This window comes from Saimiri boliviensis, chromosome 17 (assembly GCF_048565385.1).
Source record: "Saimiri boliviensis isolate mSaiBol1 chromosome 17, mSaiBol1.pri, whole genome shotgun sequence".
Lineage (NCBI taxonomy): Eukaryota > Metazoa > Chordata > Mammalia > Primates > Cebidae > Saimiri > Saimiri boliviensis.
The window spans coordinates 48,206,367-48,215,464 of record NC_133465.1 but is presented as its reverse complement, the minus strand read 5'-3'; the positions used below and the strand labels follow the sequence as shown (position 1 = coordinate 48,215,464).

The 9,098-nt window shown below is 47.7% G+C and overlaps 1 protein-coding gene across 6 annotated transcripts in view; it reads left to right on the top strand.

The window, feature by feature from the left end:
- The first annotated feature begins 3,721 nt into the window (after nt 1-3,721).
- Nucleotides 3,722-9,098, top strand: part of EZH1 (enhancer of zeste 1 polycomb repressive complex 2 subunit) — a 54,518-nt gene continuing 49,141 nt past the window's right edge. For 4 of the 6 annotated variants that reach the window (XM_010330595.3, XM_010330596.2, XM_010330597.2 and 1 more), the window contains exon 1: nt 8,204-8,251. The gene's annotated coding sequence lies outside the window, so the exon portion shown is untranslated. Of the gene's footprint in view, nt 3,808-8,203; nt 8,252-9,098 lie in introns of those variants that run through there. The other 2 variants (XM_074388745.1, XM_074388744.1) reach the window with 2 other exon arrangements.

The following is a 9,098-nucleotide window of genomic DNA, read 5'->3' as shown; positions in this document are numbered from 1 at the left end:
GCTAACATGCAGTGGCACAATCTTGGCTCACTGCAACCTCCACCTCCCGGTTCAAGCGATTCTCCTGCCTCAGGCTCCCAAGTGGCTGAGATTACAGGCATGCACCACCACACCCAGCAAATTTTGTATTTTTAGTAAAGACGGGGTTTCTCCCGTTTTGGTCAGGATGGTCTCAAACTCCCAACCTCAGGTGATCCACCCACCTCAGCCTCCCAAGGTGCTGGGTGGGATTATAGGTGTGAGCCACCACATTTGACCAATGCTACATTATTCTTATTACTGCCTTAGTGCTTAGGAGCACACACTTTGGAGTCAAGTAAATCTGGGTCTGCATTCCAGCTCCATCGCTTATTTGGCTGTATCAGACTTTGTGCGGCCAGGCGAGGTGCCTCACACCTCAATCACAGCACTTTGGGAGGCCGAGGCAGGCAGATAATCCGAGGTGAGGAGTTCAAGACCAGCATGGTCAATGTGGTGTAATCCTGTCTCTACTAAAAATACAAAAAATTAGTCAGGAGCAGTGGCGCATGCCTGTAATCCCAGCTACTGGGAGGCTGAGGCAGGAGAATCACTTGAACCTGAGAGGCGGAGGTTGCAGTGAGCCAAAATTGCACTACTGCACTCCAGCTTGGGCGACAGAGTGAGACTTTGTATTAAAAAAAAAAAAAGCAAACTTTGGTGCACGTTACTTAACTCCTCTGAGCTTGGCTTCTTATCTGCAAAATGAGATTACTATCATGTATCTGGCTGAGCAGTAGAGAAAAAATACGTGAAGTATTTGGCCCAATGCCTGGCACTCCTAAGCATGCGATAAATGGAAGTTACTATCATATTATTATTATTATCATATTATTATGACAACTATATTTCCATGATATTCTGGGATCTTTACAGTTTCATAATTTTGCTCTTTTTACTATAAAACACTCCTTTTATTGAAAAGAACATAGACTTTGGAGTCAGACAGGCTTAGCCTGGATTTGAATTGCAGCTCTCCTTCTTACCAGCCTACGGCCATGGAAAATGTTGTCAATTTCCCTAAGCCTCAGTGTCCTTCTCTGTAAAGTGGGGATAATACCTGACTCCCAGGCATTTTGCCAGGATTACATGAGATTCCTACCCAGTGCAATGTCTAGCGATAATATAAATGCTAAAAGCCACTTGTTAAATGTATAGATATATGTGATTTATGTGATTTGGTTTTGTTCCTTTACATACAGTATCGTGGATATAGTTTGTAGATGTGTGTACTGTGAATACAATGGTCACTTCTCTTGTTCCCAAAGTATCTGTGTAGGCTGGTGTTTCAGCCTAGACACAGAAGGGTTCAAAAGGCCATAGCATCAGCAGCGTGGGACCCTGCTGATAGGGAAGAGAGAAAGGGAAGTCACAGAACCAGGGGAAACTCCCTTTTCCTGTCTGGCCGGGATTTGTTTGTCTTCCACACAGGCTGTATGTTCCCTGTTGATACGGGGGTCTGCCGAGTGTCCAGCTTTGATTGGCATCTCCAGTACAGAGAAAGTAAGGAGCCCCTTAACTTTCAGGAGTTCTTTTCCTCCTGACTTGCAGACTAGAGTCCCAAACACGTTCTCTTTCTGGCACCACTGGTGAGAGCAGAAAGCATTGGAGAAAATCCAGAATCATGATGTCAGAGCGAGAAGACCTCAGGGAAGAGAGGCGGTATAGAGGAGTGGTTCAGAGCATTGACTAGGGGGGTCAGAATGACCGAACCCAAATCCTGGCCATACCACTTACCAGCTGGATGACCTGGGGAAGGTTATAGGATCTCTCTAAACCTTAGTTTTCCCAGCTGTAAACGGGATAAGAACATTCCTGATTCATATGAAATCAGATGATTTGTATAAAGCTCTCAGGACAGTGTCAGGCACACAGTAAGTACTCAGTATTTGAAAGCCATTACCATTTTCTCTTGTTCTGCCAGTTCATTTTCACAGTTGAGGACCCTAATGGCCAGAAAGGAAGCACAGCTCATTAGCTGTCCACCCGATCAGAGCTACTTCCCAGGCAGGGCTGTGCCAAAGGCGTGTTCTGAGGGATCAAGACCCTGCATTAACTGTGCTGAGAGCAAGGACCGGCAGCACCACCCTAGCTGTGGGGTTGGAGCTTTGAGTGTATGTGCATTAATAGGCACATACCCCATGACTCCCACCCAAATGAGTGCCCAGAAGAGAAAGTCCCTTCCTGCTGGAATTATTTATTTTGTAATTCACAAAGACTAAGGAAGCCCTTTCTGATATTTTGGCTTGGAGGCTCAGAGTTTAAATTTGTAACAGCCATGGACAAGGGTTTATTGTGGGCCTGTTCTTACTTGCTGAATTGAATTCATTATTATGATCCCTAAGCAACTAGGGGTCAGGAGCTAAGTACCTAAGGCAGAAAGCTAGGATTTTGCGATCAGAGGACAAAGTGTCCAGGAATGGAGAGGCTTCAGAAACTGAGCCCTGTTTCCAGGCTCTGTTATGTCCAGACCTCAACTTGCTTTGGAGCCGCCTTCACCTCTAAGTGTTCAGGGAGGGGTCTGGCACTTCAACGGGCCCCACCAAATCCTGGGCAGCAGCCCCAGTTTCTGGTGACCTTCGTGCAGCTTTTGGGTTGTGCTTCGCTTTGTTTTCTTGTTTGTTTCTTCACGGCAGGGTGGCCTTTCCCTGCTTCTGGGTGGGAACTGGGGGGAGGGAGGATGGTTTGCTCCCATCTCCACAGCTGTGTTTACACTTCCCTATGAGGGACTGTCTGGGGCCCAGCCTTTCCTCAGTCCTCCGTGTCCCCTCCGAAAACTGCTATTTGATATCTCTGTGGGCATTACAAGGGAGAAGCACAACAGGCCAAGGGGTCACCATCCGAAGGGGGCTCAGGTTGGAAGGCGGGAATGCTAGTGCAGAGAGCTCTGTTTGAACTCTGAGAAGCATCATCTCCTTCCCTTTCTACCAGTGACCTGAGGACCAGCAGGGGCCGAAAGTACACTTAGAACTTGCCCGTCCCAGAAGGACTAGGACATGTGACCTGTTGTTTCTAATCATGGGCTTAAACAGAATCTTGCTTTGTGATGGGGATGTGAGTGCACAGAGCGGAGCGGCCTTCCCTAAGGCTTCGCTGGGGCCGGTGGTCAAAGATACAGCCTGTTAAAGCCAAGAAGATCATGCTAAAATATAAGCAAATTAAAAAGGATTTAAGAAAATGGTCAAGTAAATAATGCTCTTCTTCTCCAGGGACCAAGTTGAGCTGGTATTAATCAGTATACTAGGGTTGCTGGACTCTGGGCCAAGCCCAGGAGAGTAGCTGCCAGGGCAAATCAGGCATCGGGTTTCAAAAATTAAACACATAATTTTATTTTTCTGCAGTAGGGAACTTTCAGAAAAAGAACCAGCCCTATTAGGCTATTCAGCACACTTTGTCCAGTTGCTTTTAGCCCCAGAGGCCTCCAATTTAAGAGCAACATGAGCAACTGGAAGCCAGGAGTGACACAGTTATTCCCTTCTGCCATTAACTGCCTGGGGGCGGGGCCGGGAGGAGTGGGGCAGGGGTGGTTGTACTGTTTTTCAAAGGTCCAGTTGCTGACCACTTGCCAGCAGTTTTTCTACGAATTTACAGGACAAAGACCTGAAGGGCTGAAAAAAAAAAAAAAAAAAAAAAAAAGATTTGTAGAGGAAGAGCTAGCCAAAGGTTGGCTGGCAGTATCTCAGGAAATGTCAGCTAAGAAAGGGTCTGGTCTCAGGAAAAACTGTCCCATCACAATGAGGAAGAACCAACCGGCAAACAAATTTTCCTCCAAGAACCTCATGCTTATTGGTAATGTGAAAAGTTGTTATTATTATTATTGTTATTATTATTGAGACAGGTTCTTATTCTGTTGCCCAAGCTGGACTGCAGTGGTGCAATCACGGCTCACTGTAGCCTTGACTTCCCAGGCTCAGGCCCACGCAACCATGCCTGGTTAATTTTTTTGTATTCTTTGTAGAGATGGGATTTCACCATGTTGCCCAGGCTGGTCTCGAATTCCTGAGCTCAAGTGATCTGTCCGCCTAATTCTCCCAAAGTGCTGGGATTATAAGTGTGATCCACTGCACCCAGCCGAAAAAGTTGTGATTTTTGTTGTTGTTTTTGTTGTTGTTTTTGTTTTAGAGATGGGGTCTTGCTATGTTGCCCAGGCTGGAGTGCAGTGATTATTCATAGGTGCCATCCTACTACTGATCAGCACGGGAGTTTTGACCTGCTCCGATTCCGACCTGAGCTAGTTTACCCCTCCTTAGGCAACCTGATGGTCCCCTGCTCCCGGGAGGTCACCATGTTGATGCTGAACTTAGTGCGCCATAGCGCACTACAGCCCAGAACTCCTGGACTCAAGCAATCCTCCCACCTCAGCCTCCCAAGTAGCTGGGACTATGGGACTACAGGCATGTGCCACCACACCCGGCTTTTTTTTTTTTTTTTTTTGGAGACACAGTTTCACTCTTGTTACCCAGGCTGGAGTGCAATGGCATGATCTCGGCTCACCAAAATCTCTGCCTCCCGGGTTCAAGCGATTTTCCTGCCTGAGCCTCCCCAGTAGCTGGGGTTACAGGCATGTGCCACCATGCCTGGCTAATTTTTGTATTTTTAGTAGAGACAGGATTTCTCCATGTTGGTCAGGCTGGTCTCAAACTCCCACCTCAGGTGATCCCCCACACCTCAGCTTCCCAAATTGCTGGGATGATAGCCGTGAGTGACTGTGCCCAGCCCGGAAGTTGTTTTTATAATTCTTCAGTGAATGAGGGTTATGAAGCCCTGTGTGTAGTCCTATCATGGTGGAGGTGAAAGAGGTTTACAGTGTAGCAGTGAGTGTAAAGTGATACTGAAGTTGAAGGGCTGGGAAATCCAGGAGGGCTGGAAGGCTTAAAGAGGAGGGGGGGCTTAGGTTGGGCTGTACATCAGATTCTGATCTACAGCTTTAGCATAAACCCCTTCAACTTCCTTTCCACCTCAAAATATTTCTGGAACCAAACTTTGGTAGGTCAAAATGTCTTTGTGATTATTCTCTTGTTACTTGGCAACCTCTCTTAAGGCCGTGTTGTCCAATCCTGTGGCTTCAGTTACCATCAATATATTGATGGTTTCCAAATCTCTCACTAGTCTCTCTCCTGACATTCAGATCTTCTGAACATCTCTCCTTAGTTAAAACACTTTCTTTCTTGGGAGGCCGAGGCAGGTGGATCACGAGGTCAAGAGATCGAGACCATCCTGGTCAACATGGTGAAACCCCGTCTCTACTAAAAATACAAAAAGTTAGCTGGGCATGGCGGCGCGTGCCTGTAATCCTAGCTGCTCAGGAAGCTGAGGCAGGAGAATTGCCTGAACCCAGGAGGTGGAGGTTGCGGTGAGCCGAGATTGCGCCATTGCACTCCAGCCTGGGTAACAAGAGCGAAACTCCGTCTCAAAAAAAAAAAAAAAAAAAAAAAAAAACACATTCTTTCTTCCAACAACTATTAATATACAATGGCTCTCAAACTTCACTACACATTGTAATCACCTGGATGCTTTAAAAACTCTTGAAGTTTTGTACTGATCTGGCAAGAAAAACAAAAACAAAACAAAACAAAAAAACTCTTGAAGCTCAGGCCATGCCCTAGACCAATTAATCAGACTTTTGGGTGTAGGAAATGGGCATCAGTAGTTATTAAAGCTCCTCAAGCTCCCCAGTTGTGAGCCAAGTTTGAGAACGACTTATCTAGAAGGCAGTGGGAATAGAAAGGAATGTCACTGCAAATTCCAAGTATAAAGGAATATTTGCCTGACTTAGTAGTTAAATGGATAGCGGCAAGGGAAAAACAGCAAAGTTAAAGTTTTTTATAGGAGGGAAAAGAACACTAAATCTGGATGGAATCCAGCGACCTGAGTTTAAAACCTAACAGGATTATTCATCTGTGTAAGGCAAGTCTTTTTTTTTTTTTTTTTTTTTTTTTTTTTTTTTGTGACGGAGTTTAGCTCTTATTGCCCAGGCTGGAGTGCAATGGCGCAATCTTGGCTCACCGCAACATCTGCCTCCGCTTCCTGGGTTCAAGCAATTCTCCTGCCTCAGCTTCCCAAGTAGCTGAGACTACAGACGCCTGCCACCACGCCCAGTTAATTTTTGTATTTTTAGTAGAGACGGGGTTTCATCATGTTGGCCAGGCTGGTCTAGAACTCCTGACCTCAGGTGATCTGCCTGGGCCTCCCGAAGTGTGAGCCACCCACCACACCCGGCAAGACAAGTCTTTTAACTCCTTTATGCCAGAATAACCTTATGTGTAAACTGAAGTTGTCCTATGTATACTTCACAGGGTTGTTATGAAGATTACTTGAAAAAAATGAGTATTATAAGCTTTTCTAATTATACGCTTTGAGACAAAATCAAGATGTTATTTTGCATTTTTAATTTTTGATTGTAAAAATTTGTATTTTGAAATAATTTCAGATTTACTAGAGTTGCAAATATGGTAGCATTCCTATATGTCCATCAAACTTCCTGAATTACAATGATTAAAACCAGGAATAAGATTGATAAGATACTATTAACTAATCTAGGACTTTACTCTAATTTCATCAACTTATCCCACTGGTGTTCTTTTTCTCCACCAGGACTCAATCCAGGATCACACATTACATTTAGTTGTTATATCTCCTCAGCCTCCCAATCTGAGATGTTTCCTCACCCTTTGTCTTTCATGACCTTGACACTTGAAGATACTGGCCAGTTATTTTGTAGATTGTCACTCATTTTGAATTTGTCTGATGTTTCCTCATAATTAAATTAAGCTTATGCAGGCAGGGCATGATGGCTCATGCCTTTAATCCCAGCACTTTGGAAGGCTGAGGTGGGTAGATCACCTGAGGTCCAGAGTTCGAGACCAGCCTGGCCAACATGGAGAAACCCCATCTCTACTAAAAATACTGTTAGCCAGGTTTGGTGGTGCATGTCTGTAATCCCAGCTACTTGGGAGGCTGAGGCAGGAGAATTGCTTGAACCTGGGAGGCAGAGGTTGCTGTGAGCTGAGATTGCACCTTTGTACTCCAGCCTGGGCAACAAGAGTGAAACTCCGACTCAAAACAAACAAACAAACAAACAAAAAACAAAAAAAATCAGCTTATGCTTGTTTGTCAAGAATACCACAGAAATAATTTTGTGTGCTTCTCATTGCATCATGTTGAGAGGGTCCTGGTAAGAATACCTTTCAGCCGGGAGCAATGGCTCGTGACTGTAATCCTAGCACTTTGGGAAGCCAAGGCAGGAGGATGGCTTGAGCCCTGGCGTTCAAGACCAGCCTGGGCAACACAGCAAGACCCTGTCTCCTGAAAAAAGAAGAGGGAGGCGGGGCGTGGTTGCTCACACCTGCAATCTCAGCACTTTGGGAGGCCGAGGTGAGAGAATCACCTGAGGTCAGGAGTTCCAGAGCAGCCTGGCCAACTTGGTGAAACCACATCTCTACTAAAAATACAAAAATTAGTCTGGCGTGGTGGCATGGGCCTGTATTCTCAGCTACCCCAGAGGCTGAGGCAGGAGAATGGCTTGAGCCCAGAAGATGGAGGTTGCAGTGAGCCGAGATTGCACCACTGCACTCCAGCCTGGGCGACAGAGCTAGACTCTGTCCCCCGCCCCCCCTCCCCGCAAAAAAAAAGGAGAGGAAGAAGAAAACAGTACCTCTCACCATTAGTGATGTTAACTTTGATCACTTGGTTAAGGTGATGTCTTTTAACTAGTAGGTGTCTTGTGGGGATTTATTTTTATACAAGGCTATAATTTTGATTCTAAGTGACTAGAACAACTATGGACAGAAATAGGGAGATAAGACATAAATAAAGGACTTACAGCCCATAGGCCGGTGTCTGGGGAACTGGTAGGGGTGGAGCATTGGTATGAAGCGTCGGTATGAAGGTGCTCTAGGTTGGCGTCAAACGCTAGAGTGAGATGTGGCTTGTCACCAGCATGTGGGGATGGCGCATCTGCTGAATGGGGTCTTCCGGAAGATATTAATGCGAAAGTTTCCCCAGAGCCCTTCCTCTCCCCTCCCAGCGCCGTTTTGTAAGCCGTCGGGCTGGCTGAACCCGCCAAGACTCCTGAGTGCGGGTTTTTGGTGGCAAACGACAGACGTGCGTCCTCGTGGCACGAGTGGGTCAACGCGCACGCGCCGGGAGGAGGCGCGGGGCGGGGCGCGGCGCAGGGGTGGGAGCGCGGCGCGCATGCGTCTTAGCGGCGGGTCCCTGCGGCTCGGGATGGAGGGTGAGTGAGTAAACAAGCCTGGGCCGGGCGGTGGGGCCGGGCCTCCTCCCCTCGCCGCCCGGGGCCTGAGAGAGGGAGAGGCGGAGGGATCAAGGAATTGGAAGGAACCCGAAGGACACACTGCCTGCCTGGCCCGGGGTAGCAGGCGCCTCTCCCCGTTCCGAGGGCTGAGGGAATTGGGGGCGACAGGGCGAGGGAGCCCCAGGCGAGGACGGCGTCTGAGGCTGCGAGGGCTGTGTGCCCGGGAGGAGGAGCAGCGGGGGCGGGCTCCGGGACGGGGAATCCCGTTGGACAGCGGGGTGGGCCGGTGGGCGGGAGACCCAGCGCCCAAAGGGCGAGGGTGGGCGGTGGCACCTGCGGGGGCCTTTAATAGGGTGGACTCTGGGGACCTGGAGCTGCGCTTGGTGAGGGCTAGAGACCGGAACTGAGCTTGCGATGGCTTTCGGGGATGTTGAGGAAGGGGTAGTAGTAAAAACAGGGCCGGGACTAGGGCGAGGTGAGTAAGGCTCCCAAGGCACGAAGTGTAAAGGAGTACTGACTCAGGGTCGTGCTAGTGCAGTGAGCGCCTCCTCACGTGCGTCCTGGCCCTGAGCAAGAATCTCCTTCACTCCAGACTTTCGGTCTCACCCAATGATCGCTTATCCCCACCTTTCTCCCGAGATTCAAATGATATAAATAAAAGTGCCTTGAAGCAAAGACAAGGTGTTGTATTTGGGACAGCCTGTTAGGAAATGTGGGGCAAACTTTTATTTCAATAAAAAGTGACTACTGAGGAATTGTTTGTTGACCAGGGAAGGAAAGGGGTGCGGAAGGATATTAGTGCCCTCCGTGGAATGTGGAGGCATAT